This window comes from Pongo pygmaeus, chromosome X (assembly GCF_028885625.2).
Source record: "Pongo pygmaeus isolate AG05252 chromosome X, NHGRI_mPonPyg2-v2.0_pri, whole genome shotgun sequence".
NCBI lineage: Eukaryota > Metazoa > Chordata > Mammalia > Primates > Hominidae > Pongo > Pongo pygmaeus.
Genome location: NC_072396.2, coordinates 132,857,885 through 132,873,010, shown reverse-complemented (window position 1 = coordinate 132,873,010; position 15,126 = coordinate 132,857,885).

The following is a 15,126-nucleotide window of genomic DNA, read 5'->3' as shown; positions in this document are numbered from 1 at the left end:
ACTCCCTAACAAAAACGAATATATTTCTGTTCGCTATATTGATGACTGAAAATATGTCGTGACCATTGTGAACATAAAAAATAACGAGAAAAAGATGCTATTCTTTTTCACCCTAAAAAGACTAATGTAAAATTGCTTATTTTGCAATTTTTCAGAATTTTTTCATATATATATATATATATAGCCAATCCGACTCCCTCCATTGCAGTCTCTGAAAGTGCATTTGTCTTTTATTTTCTAAAATCTTCCTGTGATAGTATCTATCTACCTACCTATTCAAGCCTTTGTACATAATTATTTACCTGAAGACTGGTTAATTGTACTTGTCTAAGTGCCGAGAAAAACTTGAATCATAGCTAAAACCTGAAACTCTTTAATTTTTAAAAATGTGTTCAAGATGTAGAGATTAAATCTCTACTGTTTTACTTACTAGCTGAGTGATTTAGACCAAATTACCTACTTCTCTGAGCCTCCGTTTTCTGATATATTAAATTGAGACAAAAAAGTACCTACCCCATAGATCTGCATGAAGACTAAATAAGATGATGCATGAAATGTGCTTAGTAAACAGCCTGACCTGTACTAAATGCTCTAAAAGTCACATTACTCATCAAGGATCCACCTCAATAAATTAACCCATCCATATCTACTTCTGTAGAAAACACTGCCCACTGTGTACATAATCTCCATCACATCACCCAAACAGAATATGCCTGACCATGTGAACAACCAATAAGTACTGATGTGTTTGTGTAGTTCTTATGGATTGAATACTGGAATTGGTAAACCTTTTAAAAGTCCTGTGCAATGTTTACCTATGTAGCAAAACTGCACGTCCTGCACATGTATCTTGGAAGTTAAAATTAATTTTTTAAAAAAGTACTGTGCAAAGATTCCAATGCCTTCTAACTCTAGTGGCTGGAAGCAATTGGCAGCACAGGGCATGAAAGGCTTCAGGGTGTGAAACAATAAAAGATTCCCAGATGAGCATTCAAAAAATAAATAAAAGTACTTTTAATATTTTTATTAAAATATTTTTAAAATTCATTAAAAATGTAATTTAAGCTATTATGATTTTTAAATTTGCTGATCAGCTCATTACTTTAAAAATGAATTGGCTTTTGTTCATAACCAGAGATAGCTCACTAACTGATTAATCTGACAGTCCAGGTTACTCTCTCTGCTAAGTTCTCAACTAAGCTGGCTCGGTTTAAGATTTCTCAGCCATGAATTTATTGAAGCAGCTTATAAAATTGCTCTCTCATCTCCTGTTTGGCCAAAGCTGTATGTCAGGTCTTGCAGCTGCCAGCCTTATTAGGCTCAGCTATCTAACAGGTCTAGACTACAGACCAATGCTTAGTTCTGAAGGTGATCTGGCTAGTATTCAGTCGAAAAGTATTCTGATCAGAATCTATGCCTGCTATGAGGAGTCCACATTCCTGATAGGAATTTGTCTAAACTCCCACAGCTCCTGGTGACCTCTCATAGGCCTTTGCACATGGATACAAATTTAGCTTATACTCAAAAGAGATAGAATTTGCCCTTGGCCTATGTTTATTTTCAGCATAATGGAATCTTAATGAAACTTTCATTAGTCAGATATTTGATAGCATAGCATCTAAATGAATCAGTAACCATAAACATCTAGAGCTTAAGAATTATAATAGCTGATATCAATTGGGTGTCCATTATATGCCAGGCACATTATAAGGTCTACTTGAATGTTCACAGCAGCCCTTTGGAGTGGAACTGTTATTGTATTCCAATTTTGCAGAACGAAGAAATGATGAATTGGCATGAATTTCTCAAGATCTGCCCTAGTAATTAGTGTAGGCGAAATAGTAAACTCAAGTCTTTATGGCTGTGGAACATCAGATCTTAAGAACAATATTACTGTGCCCAGAATAGCAGTTTTTGTTTTACCTGTAACTCTGAAACACTGAAAGGTACTAAGTGCTTTTTTCTAGTTTTTTTCTGGCTTAGCAGTGTATATCTTATCCCATGTATAATGTTGTGTAATATATTATATTTATTACAATATGATAAGGGCCGTGTATCAGTTTGAACAGAGAGATTTCAGAGCACTGGGTTGTGGTGACACCTCCAGTAGAACTGATAATGTGATAATACCAGTAATAATGCTAAGCAAAGAATAGGAGAAGGGAGTTCCATTCAGGGAAAATATCATGAACAAACGGTCAGAAAGGTATATCCAAAGAGAAGGCACGTCTCAGAAAAATGACATATAATTTGTTGTGGCCAGAGCCGAGTATACATAAAAAATGGAAAGACTAGGGGAAAGATCACAAATTGTGAAGAAGCTTGGATGCTTTATTAACAATGGTGTGTGTGTGTGTGTGTGTGTGTGTGTGTGTTAGGAGGTGGTGGTGGCTAGAGTCAACACACGAGAGAAAAAATTATGAATGATGGCATATATATATATATATATATATATATATATATATAAACTATCTGGTTAACTTCATACTCTGTGGCCTTGGACAAATTATTTAGCACGTTTAAGCCTCAGTTTTCTAAAAATAAATGAGGAAAATAATTCCTACCTCACTCTGTTGTTAAAAAGATTAAGATTAGATTAAATAAACAAGATGCAACCATAATATATAGAATATAGCCGGTGTACAGAAGTGGTTAAATATGCTTTCCAAACTTTTCTGAACTGATTATTCACTTGATTTGAATATCTTTTTACTCACTTACCTTGGATGAGTAGCAATTTACTGTATTTGCACACGCAAACCTGTGAATCAAATTATCCTAAGTTGAGTGATGTGTGACTTCTTTCTCTACTCATATGTCGAGTACTCATATGTGTACTACTGTGACAGAGCATGATGAGAATATATTATCTTAATATAACACAGAAGCCAAGGTATGGAACTTGTGGACAATTGCCAGGAAAATCATGTCTATGAATACAGATGCGTTCTGTCATTCATTTATTTGGCATTCATTCATTCAGTCATCCAATGAGCACTTACCAAATACATACTATGTTCCAGGTACCATGCTGAGTGATAGCAATTCAGAGATGTCTAAGATGTGCCTCCTTTCCTCAGAGTCCTCCCATAGTGTAATTGCACATAACCCGTAATTCATTTCAGTGATTTATAAATCAGAACATTCTCATGCAGTATATTTTTCGTCTCAGCAAACACACATACCCAAACATATACACAACATCCATACATTTTAAGACCTTTGTCAAAGCCCATACAGAATATCTAAAGGTCCTGTGGGTCCATTATAGGTTGTCGTTCAAATTTATTCTTTAAACTAGTCCCTGAACCTCTCAATAATCTCTTTTGAGAATGCTTTTACCATTTTGTCTCTTACAGGGAGGTCACTCTAAGTTCCTTTTAATGTGTGCTGAAGAAAGGGCAGCACAGCTGAAGCCTGATTTAAAATCTGATCTTCTCCCTAATGTCACAAGGACATCCTGAGACAATGGCTGAGGAGCTATGCACCAGTACCTAGCTGGATACCTGATACTTACATTGGCAGATGCATTATCAACACAGACATCGATTTAGAGTGAATTAAGTAAGCAATTTCCATTTTCAAGCCTACAATTCCATTTTAGCACCAGGAGATATTAACCGGTATTGTTATAGGTAAAATCTGATTGTGTTAAGGAGGGTGCCTGGACAATCAGAGGGAGTCAGAATAGGAAATTAGAGTTTCGAGTTTTGTTCCCATGTCTAGTATGCTGGGTCACCTTGAGAAACTTCCATCATGACTGGGTCTCAGTTTCTAAAAATCAAATTTTACTTGCTGTGTTCCTGAAAGAGAATTTTTGGATAATTGACTTGCTATGTATAACTCTCTCAAGGTAAGTATATGCAAGGAATTGCTGTAGGTGCAGGATTTTGCAAATTGCTGAAATGAAACACTAGGTTGGCCTTGAAATATACTGCTTCTCATCTGTGCAGCCAGCAAACTAAAGAGCAAAGTGAACTACTTAAATGCTTTCATTTCCAGCAGATTGATTGGGCATGGCAGAGGAGGAAGGGAGAGAGGAAATCTTATGTACAAAGACATTGTAAAGCATACAAAAATATTAATATTCTATAATAACTCCTCTGGGTATAATTCTTCTACCTCAAATATTTGAAATACATATTGCTGAGATTTGGTATTGACAAATATTTTAAACAATTTGTTTGTAACCAGAATTTTATCTGCCCAAGTTGTGAATACAGTTTTCTTCCTAGACTGTTCTCTCTCATTTTCATACTTATACTAATAACATAATTACATAGCATTTTACAGTTCACATATAAGTCAATTCATTTGAGCTAGTATTGTTTTCCTTATTTCACAGATGAAAAATTAAAGCCCAGGGATATTGCTACTTTCTATGATTCCCTAGCTAGGACTAAAATTCTGGCATTCCGCAATCACTGCCAGTGATCTCTCCACCACAGCATGCTGTGTGTACTAAACTGTGGCACAGGTAAAGAAAGCTATGGAACCTGAGAGATTCAAAAGATTAATTTTCTCCAAAGGCCTCAAGGAAAAATGTCATTACTGAGGTGAGATACTAGAATTATGATATTTATTTATATTAAAGAACACTCAAAACACATGACACTTTGTGTTACTTTTAAACTCATGGTGATACCCAAAGTTTCTGAAAATAAATAGCTTCTAACATTTTATTGTAGTATTTTCTAGACTCTGTGGGAGGAGTTTCATAAAAACAAGGGAAAACACCCTTGGGAAAGGTTGCATATGATATCCTTTTCTTGGAGATTCATAGAGCACATAGTAAATAAAAGGCTCTGAAAATTCCTGTAAAAAGAAAATTTGTTCAAGCTTGTCAAACTCAAGGTTTTCTTTATTTTAAAATCTAACACCTGCTAAACTTCTCCTGGAATGCTAATATTTATGTGAAACACAATTTGCACAATGGAAAGCAATCTTCCCATTTCTCCTACTAAACACATCACTCCTTTTTTTCTTCCGTAGTTATACTATAATTGAAAACTAAAAGAATCCAAGAAAAATTGATGGTGAATATGGCCATAGTCAATATTATTGGAGTGGAAACTTACAGACGCCAAGACCTGTTTTACCTTCTCTTAAAAACCGTCTTGCACATCACAGTTGCTCAGTTATTCTAATGACATTTTCATCTTATCAACATGTAAATCTTCTCTGAACATTTTTGTCCATGAGAAGAATAAAATATTCCTAAAACTTTTAAGATAAATACATATCTATTCAGGGATATTAGACATTCATCTTTATAAGAGCTGAAGGCTGGAAAAGTTAGTCTTTTATTTCCTGTAATTCCATTAGCAGAGCCAATTTGTATGGCTTCTGTCCATTGTTCTTATTCACCTTAATAGCTTAATCAAATTCCAGTTGTGGGGTAATGACTTCTTTGCTGCTGTTTGAATATAACTCCTTTTTGGCCCATTGGATTAGATTGAATGTTACTTATACTGATGTGCCTACCAGAATAAAGCTACGTATCTACGTGGTTTATGGCAAGGTCTCCCTTGAAATATGAAGTCATCCTTGATGTCTAACCCCTAGAAAAGGGGGTGCCTATTTAACACCAGAAACAGAAAATAAGGGAGAGAATCCTAAGTGTGTTATATACTGAGAATTTCTCTTCTTTCAATTCATCAAGCTGTCAGAAGGTATTCCTAGGTAGTGCATTTGAGATTTTGTCCTTTACATGAAGGAATTCTGAAACATAGGAAATAAAAAAAATCTAGGCAAATTGTTGAAGGTGTACAAGATTTTTGTGACTCAAATACTGATATTATAAGACAATGAATAGAATTGATAGAATTGGTACTAAAGCCCTCAAACACTGAAAACAAGCTAGACAAAGTAGGATTCAAGAGCTCAATGGTTACTTCTTTTTTTTTTTTTTTTTTTTTTTTGACAGAGTCTCACTCTGTCGCCCAAGCTGGAGTGCAGTGGTGCGATCTCGGCTCACTGCAACCTACTTCTCCCGGGTTCAGAATGGTTACCTCTTATCTCTCACAGTTTCCCAAGCCTTCTGTGTTACATATGTATCGACCATATTTCAGATTCCTGAATGGATTATTCTCTGTCATCTTTGACACTTTTTACATTCTATTCTTTCTTTCTTGAATATTCTCCCTAGACCCTACTCTTACATTAACTTGGTTAATTTCTACTCAGGCTTCAGTTCTTAAAATGTTATTTCTTCTGTGAAGGGTTTCTTGGTGTTTGCCCACTCCTCATATAGATCAGGAATTGAATGTCCTTTCTGTGTGATCTCAGGGCACCCTGCAATTTACCCCCATCAAAACACCCACAAAACTGTATAGTAAATGTCTGTTGAGTCTTTGTCTCTTACTGAACTTTGATCTCTCTTAAAGTAAGGGCTATGTCTTTCTTGTTCATCATTTTCTTTTTAATAGTACTTACCAGATAGTATATCCTTGATAAACATTTGCATTTGCTGAATAGATAAGTGATTGCACATGACATTTTGTTATTTTAGTGTATGTTTTATGATATTTTTTGCACAATTCTCTTGGAAATCCTAAGCAAAAGCCAGTCTGACAATGGGGGAAAGATAAGAAGATATCATTGTGTCACAAACTAAAAGGTCAACAACCCCTCTAATTTGCTTTTGATGTAATCTGTACAAATTAGATCTTCTCTTTGTAAGTCTCTTTCATTCTAGATTGTTACAGTTGTTCAACTTTAATTCCAAAAATTAAAAAGAAAACAAAGGGAAATTACAAAAACAACCTACTTGTTGATCTCTTCAATAAATAAAAAGAAAGCATTTGAAAATTGCCAACAGTTTGGAGCAGTGTGAATGGAGATATCTACAATGTGATTTATTCACATTAGGTATTTTTCAGATGCATGCAGTTAACAGCCTTAACTATTGCCACCCAATATGACGGTGCCATTTATTTACAATGTAGGGCATGCTGTTTGCAAAGAAACCCCATTGTTACATTTTACTTTGCTGTCAGCTGCCCAAGTCTATCTCTGGCTGGTTTTTATGCTACTGTGGCCCTTGAACAGAAATGATGATGCAAAGGAGGAATCAACCAAGCTAAGCAACTGAGCAGTTGACAAGGTACCAGGAAAGAGTGGGAACAGAAGAAACTGATTTATATCTGGTTATCTGCTTGAAGCAAGGAGGTGTCCTCTGCTTTGTTTTTATTCACAATACTATTAGCTTTTCTAGATTTCCTAGCTTGACCCAAATTCCAGTGTTTTCCTGTGTACAAAATGATATCGAAAACCACAGTATCTTGATGGTTTGTAATGTGCTTCTGCCAAAATCTTAATACCAATATTTTGGTAAAGGAAATGGTATAGTTCTTTGAGATATGACATTTCAATAATTGAGTAGTTTGGTTATGAAAAGAAGGAAAGAAAACAGCTTCAGAGTGTTGACTGGTGACATTTTTCTGGAATGGTGAGACTATACTAATATTTTACCCCTGAACTTAATTTCTTGGCCTCAAATAAGATGAAATAGCCTAAGGTCAGATTGTTTGTAGCATGAGTTGTGGAAAAATTAATCAGTCCTCAATCAGTCAGTCATTAAGCAAGCATCGTGGAGCTATTATATCATGCCTGTCCCTCTGCTAGATGTTACAGAAGGTAAAACAAAATAGAACTCTATTCACAGACCTTAAAAAAATCTTATAATCTTCTTGGGGAAAAAACAAGTCTCAAAGTCGAAATCATGAGATAATTTTTCCAATTGTGAGTGCCAGGAATGTGCTACAAAATATATTGCTGTGTAAATTGAGGACAAGTAGAGATCACTGAGGGCTGAGGCTAGTAGGTATTTAGGAAAACTTTCGAGGCCGAGGCGGGCAGATCACGAGTTCAGGAAATCGAGGCCAGCCTGGCCGATATGGTGAAACCCTGTTTCTACTAAAAATACAAAAATTAGCCAAGTGTGGCGGTGCATGCCTGTAGTTCCAGCTACTCTGGAGGCTGAAGCAGGAGAACCGCTTGAACCCAGGAGGCGGAGGTTGCAGTGAGTGGGGATCGCACCACTGCACTCTAGCCTGGTAACATAGCGAGACTCCATCTCAAAAAAAAAAAAAAAAAAAAGACAACATTCTCCAGGAGTTGAATGTACTAGTCAGGTCCTGAGGGTTTGTACTATGCTTTCACTTGCTAGAGGCCGAATGTCATTTTTCATTTTGTTTAAGTAATGCATGTTCAGTTAAATATTTTAAGTTACTAGAAGGAAAGATGGTGAACAGAGAAGAGGGGAAGATAAAGAATATTTCCTGAGATGAAGAAGACCAGCTTGATAATGGGGCTGGCCTGCCATTTTTGTTTGTTTTAATGTGAATTATGACAATAACCTACATTAAAATATAGGTTTATTTACTGACACTCCTTTTTGTGTACCTTACTGCAGGAATACTGGACAGATTTAGAATTGTAGTTTAGAATACTAGAAAATGCATATAGCACTTGCTGTATGTCAGGAATTGTTCCAACCACTTTACAACTATTTATTTATTTCATCCTCATAACTCTATAAGGCTTTACAGGTGAGAAAAATAAAGCACAGAGAGGTAAAGTAATTTGTCCAAACTCACATAACTAATACGTGGCAAAGCCAAGATTTGAACCTGAGCAACTTGATTCCAGCTTTTAAACAATATGCACTGTGGCTTGCATTGCACTTGGTTATTTGCAGGGCCTTAACTGACTTCTAGGTGTATCTATATACGGTTAAACTTGTGTGCTTGGTAAGTCTTTCCTTGGCCTCTATTTTTTTTGTCATATATTATGTAGGTTCTGAGGAAATCTGGTGGGAATGTTGGTCATGAGATCGGGGGAAAGTTATATATGTATGAAAAACAGAACTTTTTTGGTATCTCTTGAATTATTATATAAATTGTTGAATCTACAGCTGGCTTCTTTGATTAGGCTCTTATGCAGCAATGGGTTGAGAACTACAAGCCAACAAGACATTGCTTGTGCACCCTGATCAGAACAGGGCAGCATTCTATGACAGATCACTGTCCAGGGTAGTTCTCCTACAGTGAGCAGACATTCTGAGGGTGTACAAATACCGTTCTACCAGACTCCATCTTCTCATTTGTTTGCTCATTCTGTGTCATGGAGTCTTTTCAGCAAGGCTTATATTTATAAGTAACAATAGTTTCTTACATTTTGCCCTCCCCAAATGCAAACCAACTCCTACAAGAGTACTTAGTGAATAATGGTGGATAGCAAAGCCATCCCTGCTAAATCTTAAGTTGGCTCACTTTCAATTCATTTTGTTTTTGAACGTCTATGCCCCAAATGTCAACGTTTCTGTCAAGTTCCTTCTTAAATTGTTTTCTGAATTCTCATCTGAAAGGAAGAGTCAAGCACATCTGCTAGAGGCATTTTCATCAAGCATACTACATAAGGTCTTTGCTCTTTCACCTTCCCCACTCGCTCAGACTAATGCCCACCCTCATGCATTCCTCACTGCTGACCCTGCTAAGAAATACCATTGCAGTCGCCATGCCCCTCAACCTGAGAACAGGTCTCAAGGTATATTGCAAATGGAAAATAATTCACCTTCACTAAAATGCTGGGGTTCTGCATCAAAATATTTGTCGATTTTGCTATTGTTTGGGCAGGCAGAGGAAGGGAATTCCACTATGCCTGTCACAGTGATTGACAGAAATGAAGCATGGAAGAGAGCAACTGTGTTTATGAGCCAGGGAGGTGAAAACTAGACAAGACCTGGATCATATATTTTTAACAACTCAATAAATTTCTTTCACCCATTCCCCAAATCTTCACTTTCCAGCCAGAAAAGAATGACATCAAGTTTCAGCCAGAAGTGAATTTTTGTTTTTGAAGGTTGGAAAGTTATAAGACTATAAAACATATTTTTAATGAAATTGCAATATCCTCCAGAGTCTCACTCAAATCTAGTCCTTGGGGCTATGCCATTCTTATAGGACAGATAACCTCCCAGTAAGATCTCTGTGCTACTTCAGCAACCAAATTCTTCTAGATGGGTCTGAAACAGTCCCTTTTATGCTGAGTTCTGTATTGTTCTCTCGTTGTAATAGAGCAAAGTCTGACTTACTTCACTGTCCCAAATCCTTGACATTCACAGTGGAATCATTAAAGAATTGGTCATGGTAAATGTGTTTTGTGGAGGAGATTTGACAAGTTTAGAGCCCACCAATAGGCAAATTGTGCCAGGATATACTAGTGATGGCTCATGTCTCATTTTTGAGGAATCCTGAGGAAAGAGAAAATTTGTCCTTGAAAGTTAAAATCTATTTTTTCGTTTTAATTATATATCCATCCACCTTAAAGATATTCTGCTACCCCTTATTGAGGCAATATAGTATAGCTAGAAGAGCACAAATTTTTAAGCAAAACATACAGATTGGAAACATGCCTGTGCAAACAAGTAGATGTGGATGAAGTCTTGGAAATAAATTAACAGCTTGGACTCTATTTTCTTCTCTGTAAATAGCAAATAACTTTACTGATTCTGTGGGGTAGTTCAGAATAAATGAGATATAAATATATAAAAGAAATATAAGTCTATGTCACTATAGCAAATACTTAAGTCTCTACAATGTACATTTTTTGTGGTCGTGTTTCTGTTTATCCTTAAAGGTAAACGGGATAAATCTTTTCCTCCCTGTTTTCTCCTGTTCTTTACTTTTCATTGGGGCAAATTTATTTTGAAAGATGATCTCGAGCATATGCTGAATGAATTCAATTGAAGAATAGTCACAAGAGACTCTTTTCCCAAACAGATTGGCTAATTGTTTGTCATAAAATAAATAGCTCTCCAAAAGAGAGTAGGGCATCCTGATTACCATGTAGGGCTGCAAGGGACAGTGGGTGATGTAAGTGTGATCATCTATGTGATGCAATTTGAGAATAGCTGGCAAAAAGCCCACCTTACCTCAAGAATTTTCACCATAATAGCCACTGCCACCTGCCCCCTTTGCCTAACATGAACCTGTTTATGCGGTGTGATGGTTAATCTGAGTGTCAACTTGATTGGATTGAAGGATAGAAAATATTAGTCCTGGGTGTGTTTGTGAGGGTGTTGCCAAAGGAGATTAACATTTGAGTCAGTGGGCTGGGGAAGGCAGACCCACCCTTAATCTAGTGGGCACAATCTAATCAGCTGTCAGTGAATATAAGGCAGGTAGAAAAATGTGAAAGGTGAGACTGGCCTAGCCTTATAGCCTACATCTTTCTCTCATGCTGGATGCTTCCTGCCTTCGAACATCAGACTCCAAATTCTTCAGTTTTGGAACTTGGACTGGCTCTCCTTGCTCTTCAGCTTGCAAACAGCCTATTGTGGGACCTTGTGATCATGTAAGTGAATAATTAATAAACTCCCCTTGATATATATATATATCAAACTGTGCCAGGATATACTAGTGATGGCTCATGTCTTGTTTCTGAAGAATCTTGAGGAAAGAGAAAAGTTTTATGTGTGTATATATATATATATATATATATATATATATATGCATCTCAGTTGACAACACAATATTACATTATATGTACCCAGAAGTTGTTCTTCACTCTACTTCATCCCTCACATATTTGCTGTTTTAATTTAGTTTTTCCAAATATTTATTCAACATATTTTACTCAACACCTTTATGTATGAGACACTCTTCTAAGTACTGGGGATAGAAAAGAGAACAAGACAAATGAAGACTCTGTTCCTGTGGCCCCTACATTGTAGTAGGGGTGAAACAGACTGTAAAAAGTTAAACAAGTACAGATTTTGACAGGAGCTATGATAAAAATAATAGAGTGACAAGACAGATTGGCTGGAAGTCCCTAGTTTATATTGGATGGTCAAAGGCTTTGTTGGTAAGGTGATATTTAAACTAAGGTCTAAATGGTAAGAATAATTCAGCCATGCAGAGAAATAGGAGCAGAGGTAGAGGAAACAGGGAGACCCACTGATATGAGAAACAGGCATGTTTAAGGAATCAAAGAAATCACTTTGGCTGGATTGTACCAAACAAGAAGAAAAGGAAGAACAATGAGGCCATGTATAGTCATGTAGGCCAAGATGAGCAGTCTGAATTTGATTGGACAACAATAAAACCATTGGAAAGTTTGAAGTCAGAGAATAATGTCCAGTTTATATTTTTAATCAATTACTATATTTTTGTGGCTAACGGATTTTAGGTGAACAAGAAAGAAAACTGGAAATCTTGTTAGGAGACAACTAGAGAATTCCAGGTGAAAGATGATCATAATCTAAATTATTGGAATAGGCTTTAACAGTGGAGGCAGGGTTAAGTGTAAATTCAGAGGCAGGATTAAGTGTATATTTAGGAGATAGTGCTGCTAGGAATCTTACTGAATTGAATATAGGAGGTGGAGGAAAGAGAAATCAAGGATTATTTCTAAGTTTGTAGTATGAGCAACAGGTGAAAGACTTGTATTTTGCTATGATGAGGAAGCTCGAGGAAATATTTTTGTTTCTTCCCTGTTATATTTAAGAAGCCTATTACCATTCAAGTAGAGATGAAAAGGAGGCAGTTGGATACACAAGTCTAAATTTCCAGGGACAAATCAGGGCTGGAGATAGAGATAGTAGGCAGAACCATGTATCTAAGATTAGATCACCTACCAGCCACTAGAAATAGTGATTATCTGAAGGCAGAGACCTGGGGTGCACCCAAAATTTATTTCCACCCTTGCATATATTTATTTCTCCTTCTCTTCCTCTCCCTTGCCTCTTTTCCTATCTCATTTTTCTTCTTTACCACCGCTTATTCCATCACTGGGTTTAAAATTTCTGTGATAATTGAGACAGAAGTTATCAATAACCTGTTTGTTAGAGATCACAGTGACTGTCATATTTCTCTTAGGCATTTTAGTCAGGTTCAGTCTATTTCAAGTGGGTGTAGTGAACAGCTACAGGTGTGAATACAAAACACATTTGTTTCCAAGAAATCTGGTAAGTAATAATGGAGTTACACCCCAAGTAGCAATGAACACATACAGCAGCCATATCTTTCTGTCCAAATATAACATGCTACCAGAAGTCAGTGATCTTTGAGGAAATATCTAATTCCAGGCAAAGTGCAAGGTCAGCTTGGAGCAAATAACTTATGGGAGAAAGTAAGGAAGTGCTTTAAAACTGAGGAAACATAACAAAAGAATGTAGAGGCCAACGTAATAAGGCTCTCAGGGGCCAAAGTTAGGAAAATTTAATTATTTACAAAACTGATTTATAACACATTGAATTAAAAAAAAACCTCTGACTTCATAAGAGTATTCACATTCACAGAAAAAAAAGGTAGCATGGGAGGAGAAGGGGATATATCTTCTTTATAGAAGAATACCAAATTATGATAAAGAAGAAAAGATAAAATTAGAAAATCTTGATTTGCAATCACCAATTTAATGACTGGTTATGGAAAGGATTATCAATGATGCTAAAACTCTATGGTAAAATGTTTTGAGGAGCAGGATACTACATTGTTTCAAAGATTACTGTCAATGAAAAAAAATTCCTTCACATTAGAGAAAATGGCTGAAGCCACTTTTAACTAAATGAACAAAGAAAATCGTCAATATGGAACAAACTGACATTATGTAGTTCCTAATAAGATGCTGAGAGGAGAAGAGTACATTACCTATGTAATATTCTTGCAAAACTGTTTACCCTGAATCCACTCAGGGAGAAACAATAAGACAAACGTATATTGTAGAATAGTCTACAAAACAAATAACCTGCAATCCTCAAAATTGTCAGCATCATTAAAGACACACACACACACACAAACACACACACATGTTTGGAAAAATGTTCTTATTAAAGGTAATGGAAGAAATATGACAAGTAAAACACACATGTAATTCTGAATAAGATCCTGAATTATAGAAAGACATTATTGGAAATTTTGAATATGGACAGTGTAGTAGATATTATTGTATGCTCCAATGATATTCTGCCCCCTGATGTCTGCACTTTTGTGTAATATCTTCCCATGAGCATGGGTGTGGGCTGTGACTTGCTTCTACCAATGGAATATGGCAAAGGTAATTCAATAGTCACTCCTTGATTATATTACATTGTAATTACCTGATATTTTATCATTATTTGATTATTACAATTATCCAACACTTAAGATAGGGAAGCTAAGGAATCAGAGATTATAAGTAATTTGCCCGAGATTACATAGTAAATTAGTGAAAACCAGGATTGAAACACAGGTTACTCTGACTCTAGCACCTGTTTTTGTAACCACTTTATCTTCTGTATGGAGTAGGCATGCACAGCATATTGAAGGAAGAACAAATGTTAAAGGGCTTATTACAGTAATTTAGAAGGAGTAGATTATGATAATGTTTCTCAAAGTGTGGTCCCCAGACTGGCAGCATCAGCATCGCCTGGGATTGTGTTAATCATACAAATTCTTGGGCTGCATCCCAGTCCTACTGAATCAGAAGCTCTGAGAGTGGGGCCCAGCAATGTTTGTTTTAACAGTATTTCCAGGAGATCCTGATGCTCACTGAAATTTAAGGACCATTAGGCTAAAGCAATAGCAGAAGATGAGAGGCAAGGGAAAAAAATAACATGATTTGGAGAGGTTATGGAGAATGTTAGAATTGAATTGTTACCCATGTTTGAAGCATGAGCAATGGGAAGAATAGTGGTGACATAGAAGAAAAGAGAGAAAGATTTGCCCTTTGCTTCTCCAGTAATTTGATGTTGGGCAACTTTTGATACATGCATTCAGAATACACAAAAACAACTTAGAAGTGAGTGATAGGTTATTTTCATTACTGCTTCCCCAACTATCCTAATAGTTAAAGCAAAGCGTCAACATGTTTGTATTCTGCACTGAGGTAAGCAGGAGGGGGTGGCAGCATTGGGAAGCATGTAGTACAATTAAGCATAAAAGAAAAAAAAACTGATGCAAGCCTCCTGTGAAAATGGAAGGACTGTAGAAGTTAATTTTAAATACATGCACATGTGTTTTCTATGATAGCATGAGTCCAGAAGATGACTATATTAATAAAAGCAGTATCATAGCAAATGGAAGTAATAAAACACTGCAGCATTTACTGGTCTACATCAGAAACCCTACTGCTCTTAGATGCTTG